Source organism: Crotalus tigris, unplaced genomic scaffold (assembly GCF_016545835.1).
Source record: "Crotalus tigris isolate CLP2741 ecotype Arizona unplaced genomic scaffold, ASM1654583v1 scf7180000017644.4837335, whole genome shotgun sequence".
Classification (NCBI taxonomy): Eukaryota; Metazoa; Chordata; class Lepidosauria; order Squamata; family Viperidae; genus Crotalus; species Crotalus tigris.
The window spans coordinates 3,267,853-3,288,748 of NW_024096536.1; positions in this window are offsets into that span (position 1 = coordinate 3,267,853).

The window sequence follows — 20,896 nt, forward strand, 5'->3', positions numbered from 1 at the left end:
TACAAATGCATAATCACGAGACAAACTATATGATATAAAATTATTATAATGTATTGCAAGAACATGCAATAATTGTACCTTTTTATTGCCACATTCTTGTAGCACTTTTGGCATGTCATTTCCATGTGCCACTTTAAGAAATGCAGTATATAATACAATCTGAAGTGCAATATAGTTAGGATTGGAAAAACATGTCACCAGCCAATTTTGCTTTTCCACCAGTGTCTACTCTCCTTCCTATTAAAACAGGAAATTCTTAAGCTTTCTGAAAGGAGTTTAATTATACAATGCTGATAAACACGCATGGAGCAGAAAGCAAGAGAAATGATTAGGAGTTGTGGTATATTTAGAGTGACATTTATAACTTGTTTTATATGAAAACTGCTGCAACTTCTTTGCTGATTCTTCACATCTGATTTTTGGCCTAGAGTAAATTTATATAATTATGTTATTTTAAGATAAAGATTTTGCATACTCTTTGCATGATAGGAATAACCCTACATTCACTATCCAGAAGAGACAATACTCATAAACCAAATCTAAAAACAAAGGATACTTACTTGCCACCAATTAAAATTTAGTAGAAAATATTGTAGTCTTTTTGTTTATTTTTCCTATCTAACCATTCAAACAATCAGTGCTTGATCTAAGCCCCTAGTGGCGAACCTATGGCACGCGTGCCACAGGTGGCATGCAGAACCCTTTCTGTGGGCACGCATGCTGTCACCCCAGTCCTAGGCCTTCAGCTGGGTTTTATAAAACCTTTTCGCTTTAGGCCTCCGCCGCCGTGTGCCCCCCCCCAAAAGATTCAATCAATCAATTTCAACTTCCTGCCGGGGGGGGGGGGAAATATATCTTGCAAAGTTGGAATTGATTGATTGAACTTTTTAGTCCCACCCAGTCTGCCATTACCACTGCAGCCACACCCACCCAATGGGCCACGCCCAACCGGCACCCGACGATACATAAGTGGGTTTTGGGTTGCAGTTTGGGCACTCGGTCTCTAAAAGGTTCACCATCATTGATCTAAGCTAAGCAACAAAAAAAACCTCAGATTGACTGGATCAGTCATTTTTTCAAATCTAATAGCCTACTACAGACCTATTAGAGAAAGTGTCTGTGTGTATATGTGAATAGGTAAAGTATATTTTTCAGCCAATTAACTGGTAACTCTGTTATGCAATAGGATAAAAGGATCTGCTTTGAAGGATGGGCTGGTAGGTGAACAGATCATTAGCAATGCTCTAAAGGAAAGACATGTGGGAGCTCTGCTTCAGGCAGCAGACTGTATTGGATCTGATACCAATTCAGAACTAGGAATGGGATTTAGAAGACAACATTTAGCAAATTTACCACCCACTTTTCTTTTTTTTTTTTTGATGTGGGAAGAAAATAAGTCCCAAGAAACTAACACTTCTCTATGGCAGCAATTATTTAAAGCCATAAGGGCCTGTCCAAGAACCAAGGAGCATGCTCATAAACAGAAGGGAATAAAATTCCATGGAAAAAGTATTCCTTTTTATAAAACTTTTATGAAAGGGAACTTTAAAAATGTATTAGTAGATCAGTCAAAGCTACAAATACTGAATAATGTAATTATTTTTATAACACCATATTAAGTCACACAAAATGTGAACATCTATTGAACTGTGAATGACAACACATCATAAATCACAAATGCTGTGTTTTATGTAGTGTCAGATACAATGCAAATATGTAACTGCAGCATTTGTTTGACATCATCACAAACTTGCCATTTTGATGTCATTGTAATTTATTACAGATACTATCATGTACTGACAGTTTTTGAGTATTTTTGAGTGTTTTTATGACAATTTCTGGACTTGTTTATTCCTGTTTATTTCCAATTCTTGCCACATTTTGGCTCAGACATTACACTCTACTGCAATAAACCTTTTACTCTTCCTCTCTCTCAACAGAGGTTTAGTGTTCTATTAACGGAGCTTCTCTTTTCAGGTATGCATTGTTTATCTTTCTTACTCTTCCCCTCCCTTCCCAAATCTTTAGCAATATATAATCATGGTCACAACTGCTGGGAAAACATTTATTTGCAAAACTGCTCACACACTACTTTGCGAACTATGCAAGGGCTTTTGAAAGTAACAAGATACTGGTGCCATAGCACAATATAAACTTTAGGAACTTAACAATTTATTTTTATTATTTTTATAATCTATCATACACCAGTCACTGATGAGTTTTCCAAATTACAAATTTAGAAAAGCATGGATCATAGAGGAGGGCCAGCAATTTTGTTACTCCATTCCACGGATAGTTCAAATATGAAACTATTTATTCTATTTATAAATTTAAAGGTAGACTATTTATATATTTAACACATAATGGCGTTGTAATTGTGATGTGCTTTTTAACATTTTTGCCGTATGCTAAATAAATAAATAGCTCAGGAAAAGGCTCTGATTAGTTTAAAACATTTCACCCTCTCCTACTGATCTTCTAAAAGTGAGCATTAATTGGCTCATGATGTTGCCTTCCAAATATTGAATTAGATTCATAAATGCAGACCAGCATTTAAATGTCAGCAGCAGAAATTACAAACAATAAAAAAGATTATGGAAGATGTAAATACTCATGGTGTAAGATCAAGGGTCCATTGTGCACAAGTTTACAACAGGTAAATATTCTTATACAAGATGAGGCCTACAACACAAATTAAAACATTTAATAGAGTAACTAATGCAGACCCAGTGACTAAAACATTTGTAATAAATAATGTAGAGAATATAGTACGATGGATCAGGGAACTGTATATATTACTCCAGATGCAAATGTAACAAAGATGTGTATAAAGACACTAATGATGGAATTATTTGCTGTAAGCATCCTCATAACTTATGGTAAGTTTCTTAATAGAGGATTAAGCTGACATAGCTCCCTACTATCATCCAATAACCAAGGCAAGTATTCTACGTAGGAGACAGAGAGATTAAAGGGAGACTGGTAGCTACTGGAACCTATTGTGTTATCACTAATCAAACACTTATGTTACGTTGCTGCTCAATCCCAATACAAATCAAAGCAAAATATTCTTAGGAGGACAACACATATGAAAAAGATGTACTATCTGCTCTGCCTTGAGTGGCCTGCTGCCCCTAGAGATGTTTTAACAACTTTCAGCCCATTAGTTCTTTGCATCCTAAAAAGAATTAGACACTGCCTATATTGTAATGAATTCCTCTTCTCAAAATAAACAAAGCAATTGTTGAGGGAAAAATCTTCACCAGGGTCCAGTGCAAGCTAGGAATAATCAAAATGGAGACTGCTTTAGAAAGAAGGTTGCAGTTTATTGAAGAGGAGAGCCAGACAGAAAGATGACTCTGGAAAAACAACTGACCAGATGGAGCAGAGTAGTGGGCTTTTATATCTTCTGGGGCTCTTGAGGTTCGTTCCTGTTTGAGACTTTGTATTTCCTGTGTCATGTACTTTGACCTGAGTCTGAATGTGCCCTTTTTGTATTGGTGCGTTAATCCTATTATGTCTCCAGTCCTTAGAGTTTGGGTGGAGTATGTAGATTTTAAGGGTCTGTGTCTTCCTAATTTCTTCAGTTTCTAGCTGGAAGGCTCCAACCTTTCTGAAAAGATTATTGAATTTGCATTTCTAAAAGCTGGCTTCTGCCTAGTGGCAGGGCTGATTTCTGGGGGCTGGTTTCTGTCTTTTTTTAAAAGATCTTCTCCATTATTCCTTTGGGGAAATATATTCTGTCTTTTTAATATTTCCCAAAATATTTCTTTCTCTGGATTCTTCCCACACTTTGAACAGGAATGAACATTTCAAAGTCTATTAGAAGCTCATGACTTCTCTATCACAGCCCATCTTCCCCTTGAGGCTTTTTTTCTTAGGTGTAGCTTCCTCCTCTTCTTGGTTTTATAAACTGACGTTAATTCAAAATAGATGTAATGCTCTCTTTTCTTTTCTGTAACATGAAATCTTGTACATGTATTATCAGTGCTTTTTTTCTTTAAAAAAAAAAAAAAGGTGCCGGAACTCACACACGTCATACAATCTGCCTTGCCTACCCTACAAGGTTCCATCCAAAATAGGTGCTGGAACTCTGTTCTGGGCGTTCTATGACGAAAAAAAGCCCTGTGTATTATACCTTCTTGTTATATAAGAGTAATTCTTCTGGATTAGATATGCAAGTAGCATAGGATCTGCAAGATCAATAGCTCTCAATACACCTATCCTCCATGAATTTATCAAATCTCCTTTTGAAGTCATCCAAGTTAGTGGATCACTATATTTTGTGGTGGCATGTTAAAAATTATGCACTGTGTAAGGAAGTGGTTCTTTTTCAATTTTCAATTTGCTTTTAAAAGATTAATTGGATGAATACTGTATATTCTTGCTTTGACAATATGCAAAACTGTCTGGCATTTATTGGGTTAATACTTAGCTTAGACTGGGCGGGGGAAAAAAGCCCGGGAAAGAAAGAGGAAGTAAACGTTTGACCTTCTCACTAATTGGATAATGTGACCTGTGACTGCATGAGAAGGGAGGGGTTGAGCAAGGAAAGCTTGATGCCAGCGACCGGAAGTTCAGATTCTGGCATCAATTAGTCCAATGGTGACCGGCATAATTTGTAGCTCTGCAAATAAAGACTTTAGGAAACATGCCTGAAAGTTCTTTGAAGTGCTTCATTAGTCGGAACTTGTGACATCATGCCAGAATCTGCACTCTTTTCAAACGATCTACGTCCCGATTTATCAACAGCAGCCTCGGGGGAGATCTCATTATGGAGAAAAAAAAAATTGCCTGAAACCAGCCCCGTAGCTGCAGCACTTTCCCCGGGGGGGAAAGCGACAGCCAGCAAGTCGGGGGAGAGAGAAATTTGGCAGATTTCCCAGCTGAGAGCAAAGGACTCCCATCCGCCCAACGCCTGGCCAAATTGTTCCTGAAACATATCTACCGGCTGCATGGTGCCCCTAAGCGAGTAATCTCAGACAGGGGGGTGCAATTCACAGCGAAGTTTTGGAGAACTTTCCTTACATTGATTGGATCATCTCAAGGGTTATCATCTGCTTTTCATCCAGCCACCAATGGGGCCGCTGAAGCCGCTAACAAAATGGTGGAGCAATATCTTAGGTGCTACGTTTCCTACCAACAGACGAACTGGACTGATCTCCTCCCTTTTGCGGAGGTGGCATACAATAATTCCGTGCACAGCAGCACCGGCTACACGCCTTTCAAAGTAGCCACAGGGAAAGAATTCAACCCAATACCTGAATATCCTCAGTTGCCTTCCGCTTCACAGACACTTGATCAATGGGTGAGAGGATGGGAAGAAGTTTGGAAAAACACAAAAACTGCTTTAAAAAAGACTTTTGAAACCTATAAAAAGCAGGCTGATAAAAAGAGGGCTCCCCAAAGAACATTCCAAGTTGGGGAAAAGGTCTATCTGTCAACTAAATATCTACGCCTCAAATTGCCCAGCAAGAAATTGGGACCAAAATTCTTGGGGCCTTTCCCCATAGTAAAGGTCATCAACCCAGTCACAGTACAACTAAAACTCCCTAAACTGTTAGGGAAAATTCACCCAGTTTTCCATTGTAGTTTGTTGAAGCCTTATCGGGGCTCCACTTTGAGACCTCCTCCAAAGAAGGCACCTGGACCCCTCGTAGTGGCAGGGCAGACCCACTATGAAGTGAAACGTATTCTTGACTCCAGAATCTTTAGAGGGAAATTACAGTACTTGGTACAATGGAAGGGATACCCATTGTCTGAAGCCACCTGGGTGAAATCTAGTGAAGTGAACGCTGACAGATTGATCGAAAAGTTTCATGTGAAACACCCCAGCAAACCGAAAGATAACCCTTAACATATGCTTTTGTTTCCTTACAGGATCTGTCCTTCTTGTAAGGGGGGCCGGATGTCAATGCTGCAAATACTGTATATTCTTGCTTTGACAATATGCAAAACTGTCTGGCATTTATTGGGTTAATACTTAGCTTAGACTGGGCGGGGGAAAAAAGCCCGGGAAAGAAAGAGGAAGTAAACGTTTGACCTTCTCACTAATTGGATAATGTGACCTGTGACTGCATGAGAAGGGAGGGGTTGAGCAAGGAAAGCTTGATGCCAGCGACCGGAAGTTCAGATTCTGGCATCAATTAGTCCAATGGTGACCGGCATAATTTGTAGCTCTGCAAATAAAGACTTTAGGAAACATGCCTGAAAGTTCTTTGAAGTGCTTCATTAGTCGGAACTTGTGACACCTAGTCTTAATGATCTCAGATAGAAAAAAACTGTTTCCCTGTCTACTTTCTCCATGCTATGCATTATTTTATGTCTTTCAATCATTATTCTCTGTTATGCTCCTTTTTTCCAAAAGAATCCCAATCCTTCTAGCCCTTTCTCATAAAGAAGATATTAAAACCATCTCTAATCATTTTGGTTGTCCTCTTCTGCATTTTCCAATTCTATTTGCAACCATATTTACATAAAGGGAAAAAACAGTCCAACCTATCAAAAAGAGTACCATAAAAAACAGATTAGAAACACGTTGATAGGCAAGAAAATAGTAAGTGAGCACCTGTCTACCCTAGATGAGTTCAAATCACCAGGACCAGATGGATTACACCCCAAGGTTCTGAAGGAACTGGCAGATGTAATCTCAGAACCATTGAACTATATCTTTCAATGATTCTGGAGCACTGGGGAACTACCAGAGGACTGGAAAAAAACTGATGTAGTTCCCATTTTCAAAAAAGGAAAAATGGATCCAGGAAACTACAGACCTATCAGCTTGACCTCAATACTGGGAAGATCTTAGAAAAGATAATTAAGCAACAAATACCGGTACCTAAAGGCAAACAAAGTCATTACCAAAAGCCAATGTGTGTTTGTCAAAAACAGGTCATACCAGACAAATCTTATTACATTCTTTGACCAGGTAACAAAATTAGTGGACCAGAGGAATGCTGTGGATATAATTTACTTGGACTTCAGTAAGGCAGTTGATAAAGTAGACTACAATCTACTACTTGATAAGATAGAAGAATGTGGGATAGACTGCATCACCACCAGATGGATTCATAGCTGGCTGACCAGTTGTACTCAGCATGTGATCCTCAATGGAACTGCATCTATGTGGAGGGAAGTGTGTAGTGGGGTGCCCCAGGGCTCTGTTTTAGGCCCAGTGGTCTTCAACATCTTCATCAATGATTTGAATGAGGGGATAAATAGGGAACTCTATCAAATTTGCAGACGACACCAAGCTGGCAGGAATAGCCAACACTCCAGAAGATAGGCTTAAGATACAGAAGGATCTTGACAGACTTGAACATTGGGCGCTATCTAACAAAATGAAATCCAATGGTGAAAAAAAGTAAGGTTCTACATTTAAGCAAGAAAAAATCAAATGCACAGGTATAGTAAGTGGTACCTTGCTCAATAGTAGCAACTGTGAGAGGGATCTCGGAGTCCTAGTGGACAATCACTTAAATATGAGCCAGCAGTGGGAAATGTGTTAATGCCATTCTTACATTTTTAGCTTCCCTATTGTTGGTTTACCTATGCTATTTTTATTGTACTTGCATTTGTTTAATATATGCTTTTACCTATGATTTAAACTACTTTTTTAATTCTATGGTAAACCATGTTTTTTATTTTGATATCAATATAATAGAGACAGATGATGGATGGATATTTTTTTTCCTTTCTGACCTCTTCTCCTTGGATCACCTTTGTGAGGTCAAGATGAGCTGAAAATCCTGTGGATGCTAAATGACTGAAGTCTTGAAGCATAGCACCAAAGAGCATGCTCCATCAAGATCTTCATTCTGAATAGTAGCTTGAACTGTTTATTTACCAAACACAGACAAAATGCCTGTGAGATTTAACAAGAATACAGAAATTGGAAATTAAAATTTCTTTATTACAGACTTTGACCCGTATTACAAATAAGACAAAATAAATAGATTGCTATAGCAAATCCATTACCTAGGAAATTATAAAATGATAGGACGATGCATCAAAACAAAATTTTGTGCAGTTCTGTAAATCAGTAAAGGTATTTAGCAACTTAGAATGTGAGTATATAGTTAACATCCTTTAAAGGATATTGAACATAAAATCTATCTCTATGACCCAAAAAATTGGAAATAATTGAAGATGGTAAAGTATATCTTCATATAAGGAACACTGTAAGAACATTTGACCAAGTGTTTCTACCTCTCTACAGCCACAAGTGCAAGTTTTCTAAGAATAAGGAGCTCATGATAATCTACCTCCCCCACAACACAGAGAAGGAAAAGCATTAACATGGGCTCTAGAAAAAGTCCATCTATATTTACTCAGTGTCAGACAGTATAAATACCCCACAATAGAAGGCTTGCAGTAATCTAACATTTGATGATGACATTCAGGAAGGTGAGGTTATTCTGATGATCAGTGTTCTAGTTTATTGCTTTATCACTGATTTGGTTCCCATAAGGGTTGATTGACCTATATTTTGTGAAGAAAGACTGAGATTGCATAATTTCTTCATACAAGTTTGTTACCAATAAGATTGGTAACAGCCCATTAGGATCAAACAGGATTCAGAGCCATGAAGATAAAAACTTGGAACAAGCCTCAGAACTGCATTAGGGACACATTTTGAAGAAACAAAAGGAGTCCTAAGGAATTAAATTAAACAATTTCATATGCCCATAGATTTGTGAAGGGACCAAATTATATAACGTAAAATAGCTGAGCAACTTTATTTTAGCAATAATTATTCAGAGATGTTAGTGTCCTAGAAACCTGAAAGATTATTCCCAAATATTTAAAACAATGAACTTGCTCTAGTTTATAAGAATCAATTATGCACCTATGCCTTTGCCTTTTCTTGGAAAAATCTAAAAGTTTGGATTTATTGTAATTAATGGCTATTAATGATCTTTACAATAGGATTACAGGATTCTTAGAGTCCATTTCTTACCTACCGGTATGTAAGAAATGTAAGAGAAAAAAAGGATTGGGAGGTGAACTAGTTTGGGCACATGGATATTGATTCTTTTGAGAGTTTTAATTAGAGAGTTAATGTCCATATTATCAGAAAAATAATTATATCTTCACAGAAGGAGTAATGAAAGTTTGAAGCACCTATGCCAGACATGTCAAACTCGTGATGTCATGTGACGGTTGCGCAACGTATCGGGACGGTTTTGCCATTGCTGGCAATGGGGTAAGCGCAGCTTCTGGATGATGCATCTGGCCTACGGGCCAGCAGTTTGACACCCCTGCCCTATGCCCTTCTGGAGGCCTCCAGAGGGGTGGTGAAGACTTAGGAGAAGATGCCTGAAATGGAGAAGCTGGCTGAAGCCGGGTCGGTATTGACCAGCGAGACTCGTGCTGGGGCTGAAAGCAGTTTTGTAACCCCACCAGCCTCGACACGTCCTAAGGAGCGAGTTGAATGTGAGGAGCCAACCCTGACCCTGGAATGGATGGGTGGAGGCGGTGGAATGGGTAACAATTTCCATGATGAAGGCGCCCCTGAGCTGGAAGACCCAGACACATTTATCTGTGGTTTCAAAGACTGATTCGGGGACTCCACATAGACCTAACGGGCGGAGGTAGAGGTTCAGAGGGTCAAGCATGGGCATAAACCTGTGACATTAGAGCAGTGGTTCTCAACCTTTTTAATGCCGCGACCCCGAACCGGTCGTAAGTCAAGGACTACCTGTATTTCCCTGCCCTGGAGTGCCACGCATGTGTGGTGCTGCCCCCTGCACCGGCCGAGGCATAGCTGGCAAGGGGCAGCGACGGCGCAGGGGGACCACCGGCTGGGCCACCAGCTGGCCCAGCCCAAGGAGGTAAGCTACCCGCCAGGCCCCACGTGCGCCAGCTAGCCTCCCTCCACCCGCCGCTGCCCCGCTAGCCTTACCTTGGCTGCCGCCCATTTGGGGCGGCAGCAGGCAATCCCAGGCGCTCCTGGGCGGCCACGGCAAGCGGCAGCGATGGCGCAGGGCGACCCCCGGCTGGGCCACCAGCTGGCCCAGCCCAAGGAGGTAAGCTACCCGCCGGGCCCCACGTGCGCCAGCTAGCCTCCCTGCACTCATCAGCCACCCACTTCCCACCCCTGGCCCTCTTTTACTTACTTTTAGTAGTTGCTCAGCAGGGAGGGAAACTTTCCAGAAAGTTCGCCTTGCAGCACCGTTTGCAGACTGGGGCTTTTGGTGGGCTCAGCAGGGCAGAGACAGCCTGGACAATTCCTATTGGCTTTTGAAAGCCAATAGAATTAGACTCTATTCAAGTAGCACAGCTAAAAAAAGGGGGGGAAAATGGCGACCCCTGTGAAATGGTCGTTCAACCCCAAATGGGGTCGCAACCCATAGGTTGAGAACCGCTGCATTAGAGACTTCAGGAGGATTGTGGGGAGGCTGAGGCACTGGCCAGACCCAATATTTCTGAGAAGGGCTGAGCCACGACCTATTTCACATGTGCCTAGCCTGGCTTAGTGACTGGTACCAGCTAGTCATCTCCGTAGAGCTAGACCTTGCAGTATACAAGTACTGCAGGAGCTTCAGACTACAATCGAAGAAGAGCCAGGAGAAGCATACGCTGGGGAGAAAACAGCCAGTGGCAGCGTCCCCAGTTCCTGCAGGGCTGTCTGACCGTGCTCCTATCATGTGCTTTCGCTGTGGCCAAGAGGGACACTGGGTAGTGATGTGTCCAGCATCGACCCCTTGGATGGTTTCCCTGGCACCGACCCCCTCAAAGTCAAAGAAGTTGCCGAAGGGGAAGAAGGTTGTTGAGGTCTACCCCCCCCCCCTCCGGAGAGTGAAGGGGATGGAACTGACCGAAGAGGAGCCACTGATAACCCTTTACAACAGTGAGAGCGAGGGAGAAGACAACCTGATGGTGAGTGGACCTGTCAACCACCTTGAAGTTAGGGTAGACATCAAGGCATCTCGCTCAGGGGCGAGGGGGATGGTTACAGCCCTCATAGACTCTGGATGCTCCCATTGCCTAATTAGTCAAACCACAGTGCAGAGGCTAGGACTACATGTGAGGAAGCTCAAGAAACCTGTTAAGTTTGAACAGGTTGATAGCATGTTGATAGCATGTTGATAGGAGGCAAGGCTCTTCCCATCTGATGGAGCCAGTGCAGCTAGAGTTGGGAGACCAATAAGAAACTATTCATTTTATGATCGCCCCAAAGATAGTAGAGGACATGATCCTGGGCCTGGCTTGGTTAGCCAAGTGGGCCCCCTGGATCTATTGGGAGAAAGCCTCAAAGCATATGATTATTAAGAATCAGGCCCCGAGCCCCCCTGATAAGAAAAAAGAACAACCCAAGAAGGGGGGGAGAGAAAAAACCCTAAATGCAGCAAGAGAGCATTGGAGGAGAGAGAAGAGCAGCAGTCCATCCCGAGGGAATACCGAGACCTCATGGAAGCGTTCAGTGAGGAGTGTGATATCCTACCCCCTCACTGCCCCACAGACTCTGCTATTGAGATCCTGCCCAGGGCAAAACTTCCTAAGCCAAAGATGTACTCCATGACTCCGAGGGAGATGCAGGAGCTAAGGGGGTACATTGACAAAAATTTAGCAAGAAGGTTTATCCAAGCAGCAAAATCCAAAGTCATGGTCCCTGTACTATTTAAAAAAAAGAAAGATGGGTCGCTGTCATTATCCATGGATTTTCGTGGGATCAACAGTGTGTGTGTGGAGTACATGTATCCCCTCCCTCTTATGAAGGACATTCTAGGCCATTTAGCCACAGGAAAAGTCTTCAAGAAATTGGACCTGAAGGAGGCATACTACTGAGTGAGGATCAAGGAAGGTGATGAGTGAAAGACAGCCTTCAGCTGCCCCCTTGGTAGCTACCAATTCAAAGTTATGCCATTTGGACTACAAGGAGCCCCTGCTGTATTCATGCAACTCATAAATGAGGTGCTGCATGAGCATCTTTATAAGGGGGTTCTAGTGTATCTTGATGACATTTCATTTACACTGAGACCATGGATGAGCACATGAAAGTTGTACAAGTACTGCAGAGCTTCCTGGGGTTTGCAAACTTTTACCAGCAATTTATCCCTTCTTTCGCCATGATTGCCTTACCAATCACTGAGTTATTGAAAACTGGAAAAGTGGGGGGGGGAGAAGCCACAGCCGAATCAGCCCTTGAAAGAGTGCCAGGCGGCATTCAAAAAATTGAAAGGACTGTTCGCTGCTAAACCTGTGCTAAAGCACCCAAACCCCAAAGAGCCTTTCATGATCCAAGCAGATGCCAGCAATGTGGCTGTGGGAACCGTCCTCCTCCAGCGCAGTGGGGAGGGGAACTTACAGCCATGCATGTACACATCTCACAAACTTAATGATTAACAGAACGGAGATAGCCGCTGTGGAAGAAAGAGGCTTTTGCAGTGTGGTAGGCGCTACTGAATTGGAGGCAATTCCTGGAGGGAAGCAAAGCCCCCTTTGAAGTATGGACTGACCATAAAAACTTAGAAGCCCTCAACCCCCTTGCAAGCTTTCTCCTAAGCAAGTTAGATGGGCACAGTATTTCAAAAAGTTTGAGTTTGATCTAAAATACAGGAGTGAATAACTTCTTAAATGATGCCCTGTCCCACATGCTCCAATACAAAAGCATCTGACAGGAGGTGGTGATTTCTGTTGTTCTCGATAAATAGCAAGTGGAGCAAGCAACAACTAGATGGCAGGAGAAAAAGAGAAGCTCATCCCCCCACTGATGCATTTGCACAGCAGCTGAAGCAAGAGCTGAAAACCGACAAATGGTTTGTGGCTCATCAGAAAGAGGGAGGGGTTGGCATGGAAAGGGGACAAATTGTATGTTCCAGACCATCTGCGACCGCAAGTCCTGCAATGCAGCCATGATGCCAAGCCAGCAGGCCACTTTGGATTCCTGAAGACACTGCATCTCACTAATCGTCAGTTCTGGGGGCCAAAGATAAAGAAGGACATTGAGGACTATGTGGGGAGCTGTGCTGTCTGTGAAGCCAGCAAAAGGTTACAAGGGAAAAGTCCAGGACTGTTGCAGCAGGTGGCTGACCCAACCAGACCCTGGGAGGAGTTAGCCATAGATTTTATAGTGGAGCTACCAGAAAGTGGGGGAAACACTGTAATATGGACTGTGATAGACATATTTTCCAAGCAAGCCCATTTCACTGTGTGTGCTGGACTCTCCTCAGCCCAGAGGCTAACAAAGATGTTTTTGCAACATATCTGCTGGCTACATAGGGCACTTAAACACATCATTTCAGATTGGGGGGTCCAATTTACTGCTACATTTTGGAGGGAGTTCGTAAAGATGATTGGATCTTCCCAGGGGCTCCGAGTACAAATGGATTTGCAGAACAAGCTAACACAATAGTGAAGTAATACCTGCATTGCTATGTCAATTATCAGCAAACAAAATGGTCAGAGCTTTTGCCATTTGCAGAAGTGGCGTATAACAACACAGTGCACAGTAGTATTGGTTTCACTCCACAAGTTAGCCATGGGGTGGAGTTTGTGCCCATTTCAGAGTGCCCACAAGAATCCTCCTTCCTCAATCACCCTAAGTGACTGGGTGGGTTCTTTCCGAAGGGTTTGGAGTGATGTGACTTTGAATAAAGCAGCTGAAAACCAGAAAAAACAAGCAGATAAGAAACAAGCTCCATAGGAGACATTCCATGTAGGAAATAAACTATATCTGTCTACTAAGTATCTTAAGTTGAAACGAAATTGCAAGAAGTTAGGACCAAAGTTCATAGGTCCTTTCCCTATCGTAAAGATCATAAACCCAGTGACAGTAGAATTAAAACTATCGAGGCTGTTAGGTTAAGTACACCCAGTATTCCATTGCAGCTTACTGAAGCCACATAGGGGATTCACAATGAGACCAGTAGGGGAAGCACCACTAGCCACAATAGTGGTAGAAGGGCAAACACACTATGAGGTCAAGCAAATCCTTGATTCTAGAACCCACAAAAGAAAGTTTCAGTACTTAATCCAATAGGAGGTTTACCCGATGTTGGAAGCTAGATGGGTAAAAGCCCAGCATGTATAAGCAGATTGTTTGGAAGTACCCCTGGAAGCTGGGGCCAACTCAAGGGGGAATTAACAAGCAATAATGTGTATTCCTTTTGTTTTCCAGGTACCCTTTCCCTTTTAGGGAGCCAGCCTGTCAAACTGTGAACTTTACTGTCTTTAGGACCACCGTAGTGCTGCTAATTTTCCAACAATTATGAGGGAGGGGAAAGGAAGAGTTTGGGATTCATAGGTGCTCCCTTCAATGTCTTAATAACAGAGAACAGCTGTGACAAAAGAAAAAAGAAAATATCTTGGGAATTCTATAAAGTGAGAATTATAAACTCTAAAAAAAAAAAGAATTGACCTTTCTGGATTACAAATACTAACTCAGCTGTGATTCTAAAGCTGTTTGCAGAGAAAAGAAAACCCTGATTTTTGGCTATCATGGAAAACTAGAGATCTGCAGAAAGAATATACCAAGAAAAAACAAATACTTTCCAGAAGGAGATCTATGCTATGTTGCAACTAATCCAAACAACTATAATTTCAAACCATGAGGAAATTAAACATAACCTTGAAAACATAAATGAACACATCTCCAATTTAACTTTACAACATAAAATCCTCAGAAAATAAAAATAAAGAGTGAGCAGAAAAAACAGGTAACTGAATACGAGACAGAGGAAAGAGATTTTAAGATGGAATATAACAATACAAGGAAGTATGACTTTACCCAGATGGAAAAAAATTTACAGGAAACTATGGACATAAAAAAGACAAATTACACTTTAAGATTACAAAATAAGTTTGAGGATAATTTTTTTTTTTTTTTGGCAAAATGGATTTTGCCAGAAGAATTACAAGAACTTGAGAGACAAAAAAATAATAAATAAAATCAAGAAAGAAAAAAAGGAAAAGATTTTCAATGAATACGAAGGGGCAAAACCTTCCTATAAAAATATCTTACCTGTTTTGCCTTTTGTACCTGCAACAACATTTATAAGATTATGGGAAGATTCTTTGATTCATTGAAGCATATTGAAAGGGAAGATGTTGGGCCAAAAAGAGGCTAAAGTGAGAATTAAGAAATTAGATGATGGGAATTACCAGAGGGAGTATTTAAAAATTAAACATTTGTTTGAATATAGTTAAAGAAATAGAAAGATTTTGAATATAAATAAAGATTAGTTTAAGAAGGATGAACCCCTCAAGTAACATAGTATGCCTTCTTTCTTTTTTTCTTTTGTGTTTGGTTTTTTGACATGAAAAATATAAAAATGTTGGGATGGTTTACATAAAAGAAATGTTTTCTGTTTTCTCTCTCTCTCTCTCTTATTTTTCTTTAAGATATGAGAAATGTAAAAATGTCATGGCTTGTATGAGAAAAAAGACTTAAATACTTAAGTGTAACTAATTTTGAGAAAATCTTAACCAGTTAGAATGTTTTGAATATTGTGGGGAAAACAAATTTAAATAAGAATGTAAACAGGATTTATGACGAGGTAATCAAGATGATCAATGAAAAGAAACTTTATAATCTGAATTCAACAATGAGATTGGTCTATAATTTTTTATTTGTTTAAGATCCGTATCTTCTTTTGGAATAAGAGTTATGATGGCTTCTGTCCAGGAGTCTGGTAGTTTGGCTTTTTCCAATACATCATTATGTACATCTAATAGTATCATTTCCAGATCTTCATAGAGAGTCTTATATACTTCCCCTGGTAGACCATCTGGCCCCAGGGCTTTATTATTTTTTTTGTTTTTGTATTGCCATTCTTAATTCCATTACAGTTATTTTTTTATTCAATAATTCTCTTTGTCCTTCTTTTAATTCTGGGAGACTCTTGGCCTTTAGATATTGTTTTATATTCTCCTCCTCTATTTCCTCTTTTTTATACAGAGACTCGAAATATTTCTGAATTATTTTTTTCTTTTCCTCTATTTTATATTGCAACTCTCCATTTTTGTCGTACAATTCCTGAATAAATCTTTTTCCCTTCTCTTTTTTACAAAAGCACCAGGGTTTGTTTGCATGTTCAAAGAAATTTTGTTTAGTTACTTTCAATTCCCTTGCCAATTCCTTTTTAATCCTTGCAGTGAATTCTCTTTCCTTTAAAATTTGGGTATTAAGTGTCCACCTTCTCTTTGCTTTTTTCTGACCTGTCCACACTATTTTCAAAGGGTTATGATCTGCCCATATATTTGGCATTATTTCTATTGTCTCCACTTCTTGTCCTATTTCCCCGTTCATCCATGCCATATCCAATCTAGACCACGATTTGTGTGAATTTGAAAAAAAGGTGTATTCCTTCTTTGTGGGATTCTGTTTCCTCCATTGGTCAAATAAGTTAAATTCATGTGCCATCTTGAAAAATGTTTTTGGTAATGTTTTCCGCTTCTTTTTATTTTTCATATTACTAATATAATCCATTTTTACATCTACTATCACATTATAATCTCCAATTATACAAATGTTTCCTTGTCCAATTTCTACAAGTTTTTTATGTAGATCTTTATAAAATTCTTTTTGGTTTTCATTTGGAGCATAAACTGTCACCAATAACCATGATTTTTGTTCCATTTGTAGTTCTATTATTAGTACCCTTCCCTCAGTGTCTTGATATTTTAAATTGGCTCTAATTCCTTTTCTGATATAAACTGCTATTCCTCTCTGTTTTTGTTCCATTAGTGACGTATATAATTCTCCTAATTTTGGGAATTCCAAATATTTTCTGTGTTGTTTTTTTATGTGTACTTCTTGTAGATATGCTATGTCTACACCTTGTTTGACTAATTTAGTTAATATTTATTTTCTTTTGGCTGGTAAATGCTCCAACACTAGAAGTTTTTAAGAAGAGACTGGACAGCCATTTGTCCGAAATGGTGTAGGGTTTCCTGCCCGAGCAGGGGGTTGGACTAGATGACCTCCAAGGTCCCTTCCAACTTTACTACTATTATTATTATTATAATCTGATCTTCTGATCCATTATTTTACTTCTGAGCATGTCTCGCTTTCAAACTTGTTCCTCTTTCTTTCCTTTGTCTCTTTACCTCTTTACTTGCTATCGCCTTCTCTCTTTCTCTTAACTCTAGCTGCTGATCTTCCTGACTTTTAGTTTCTGACTCTAATTCTTCCGTACTACTATTCTCTTCTTCTTCCCCATCTAGTTGTTCATAAAATTCTCTTGCCTTGTCCAGGCTGTCAATTTTAATCCTCCTCTCCTGCCATGTTATCAACATCCCCTCGGGGATTAGCCATTTAAATGGAATAATAAGATGTGCACTGAGAAATCTGTAATCTCTTCTTTGTTCCCTCACTTTCTTTGGAATTTGTTTTAATGTTTGAATTTCTATGCCTTTATAAATTATTGGATCCTCCCTTGTGATCCTGTATATTAAGTCTCTATTTTTTTTTCTGGCGAATCTTATATGTATCTCACGTGGTAGTTTATTCCTTCGAGCATAATTTGTGTGGATTCGGTACACCTTGTCTATTTCTGGAAATATTTCCTGTTTATCTCTTTGTAGAGCTTCTGCTATCAATTCTACCATAATGGTGCCCAAATCCTCTTCCTTATCCTCCACCACATTTTGAAACCTTAAGTAAAATGCCGCCCTGTCCATTTCCAGATGTATAATTGATTCCTCTAATTTTTTGTTGGTTTCCATCAATTTTTTATCTACTGTATCGACTTTTTTCTCTATTTTATCCAATCCTGCTTCTACTGTCAATATTCTTTCTTCATTTTTCTCAATTGTTTGTTGTATTGTTTCAATCTTATTATTTAATTTATTCATATCACCTCTCATTTCAATATGATTTTTTGACATTGTCTCCTGCATCTTTAACATCATTTCTTGGATAGTTAATAATGTTGTTTGCATGCTTTGCATATTTAATAATACATTTTGCTTCTCTGCCCCCAACATTCCCTCTATTGTTCTCTGTACAGGAGGAGATGAAAGTGTTAGTGCTAAACTTGACAGTTTTTTCCCTATTCTCAGTGTTGTAATCTTAATATCTTATTTATCAAATACCCTTTTTTTAAATATCTCTTTGTTTAGTCAGCAACCTTTCTAACTTTAGTCCTCTTTTCTCCTTTCCTAATCCTCTTTACTTTCTTTTTCTCTTTTTTATTTAACACCCAATTTCTCTAGAACTCCCAAAAATTTTTCTCCCAACTTATAACATCAACTATTAGTCCATATATCCGTTCCTGTCTCTCACCTCCCAATCACGTCCTCTCGCCGTCTCCTTCACTTTCCAAACTTTCCGCACTTCCTGGTTCACCTCCTCTGTTCTCTTCCAACCTCGCTTTCTCCAATCTCCTATAGCGTGCTATTTCTTCAATCTCTCTCCAAATCCAAAAATCAATCCATTCCTGTCACTTTCACCTCCGTATTACGCCCTCTCACCAATTCCTTCACTTTCCAAGCTTTCTCCTCCTTTCTCCTCCGACTTCACTATTCTCCAATCTTCTTCGATGTACTGCTTCTCCGCATTTGGCACGCAGTCTCTCTATCAATCTTCTCTCCTTCTAACTGTTCTCGTCACTTTCACTACAACACGTCTTCTTGCCATTTCTTTCCTCCTTTCTCCTCCGACCTCGCTTTTTACGATCTTCTACAGCTCGCTGCTCTTCCGACCTTCTCAGATTGCCATTTTCACTGCCGTTTCCGCTGTCAGCTTGCCGATCATTTCCTTTCATTTCTCTCTTCCTGGTCACTCCACCTTCTACTCCGTCTCTGTCTTTCGTCTCCCAATCTCTCCTTCCACAATCTTTCACCTTCTTCGTTCTGTGCTAAAACATTTACCACAAAACGTTTCTTTCTTTTTATCTCACTTCTGTTAATCCTCTGTCTATTTTAATGCTGAATCACAGCTCTTCCCGCCGGGTCACCACTTGTGCTGAGGATTTCCCTCTTCTATTGAGCTTTCTTACAACACCAGAACCAACAGACAGGTAAATCTTTTAGACTTTTCTAATACTTTGGAATATTTTTATAAATTTTTAACTCACTCTATGACAGTGGTTCTCAACCTTTCTAATGCCATGACCTCATAATACAGTTCCCCATATTGTGGTGATCTCCAACCACTTATACATCACCGGGTGCCAGGGGCATGGCCAAAGAAAAGGGGGGGGGGAAATGGGGGACAGCCTTGTTTGGCGACCCCCTTGAAATGGTCATTCGACCCCAAATGGGGTCCCGACCCACAGGTTGAGAACCACTGCTCTATGACATAGTCCATTAAGCATATCTTGCTTCTGCATCATTTGTGGTAAGTTGAGGCCTCGGATCCGCCATCTGTTGAAAGCAGAAGTTTTCAAGTTGGATTTAAGGGTTTTCCTCCATCGTAGTGGGTGCTTGCCTCTCACCTCACTACTCGCCAAGGTTTCACCCTTTTCACACATAGCCCTCCAGACTTTCAGTGCCCCCAAAGGGTCTCCAAACTTGAAAAGATCAGAGCTGGAGGACGGAGACTGTCCTCTTTCCCCTGCACCACCCCTGCACCACCTCAGCGTTACCACCAGAAGTCAAAGTATAGCAAAGACAGGGAAGAATATGGAATAAGCTAGACACCTCAGCAATTGGACAAAATATTGACAAACAAGGGAGGAATTTTTTTAACAAAAACCTACAAACTCTTATTAGAAGTTGAATTTGAAGAAGAAATAGTTAAGGGGCCAATGATAGCATGGGCACGAAATATAGGTAGAAATATAGAACTAGATGAATGGGAAAGAATTTGGAACAGAAACCACAAACTAACGCTGTCAACTGCATACAAAGAAAACCAATATAAAATGTTCTACAGATGGCATTTAGCACCAGCGAGATTGGCCAAAATATATAAAAATATGAATCCGGATTGTCGGAAATGTAAAAATAAAGAAGGAACATTTTACCATATGTGGTGGCAATGCCCCAAAGCAAAGATCTACTGGGAGCAGATAAGGAGATGGATACAAGAAATAACAAAACAATAAATTGAACTTAAACCTGAAACATTTCTTTTAGGCATAATCAATCCAAAACTGGAAAAAAAATTCCAATACATCATTATACATATAATAACTGCAGCATGTATTGCATATGCTCAGTGTTGGAAAAAGGAAAACATACCAACAAATGCAATGATTACACGTAAGATACTAGACTGTGCTGAGATGAATAAACTTACTTTAGAATTAAAGGACAAAGAAATTATTGAATTCTATGAGATATGGAACATGGATTACAACTGGTCAGAACTGAGGAATAAAAAAGTACGAGAAGCAATGTAAATAAATGTAAATAAATGTAAGAGATATAGGACATAGTATTGTTAAGAAAAAAGAAAAAATGTATTTTGTTTTATGTTGTTTGTAAAGGAAAAAGGAAAAATAAAAATTAAAAAAAGAAAAAAAAGAAAAGAAACTTTATACTGATGTGATTATTATTTGCAGAAACATGAGAAAAATATTTATATTCAATTGTCATTTATTTAAATAAGAACTGTATTAATTTGGCAAAAGAGAATATTATTGGAAGAAAAGGAAATCAAGTAAAGCTACTATATGGACTATAGAATTATAGAAATTAATTGTTATTGATTGTTTTTTAAACACTAACCCAGACAACACGATGTTTACCAAATATTAAGGTGTATGTTAAAAATTAATAAAACATATTAAAAAAATAAAAATCAATAAATGCGGCAAATAAAGTCAGATCAGAATGATTTCTGTTTATCAGCTAGATTAGGTAGCATTATACATTGTCCTGATTGGAAAACCATTTGCTTGGTATTGCTTATTCCTTCATCTGTAACCCAGGAATTGAGGTTGGTAAATTACCTGGTAAGTAATTTGTTAATGATGTACAATAGGCTAATTGGCCTATAATTAAC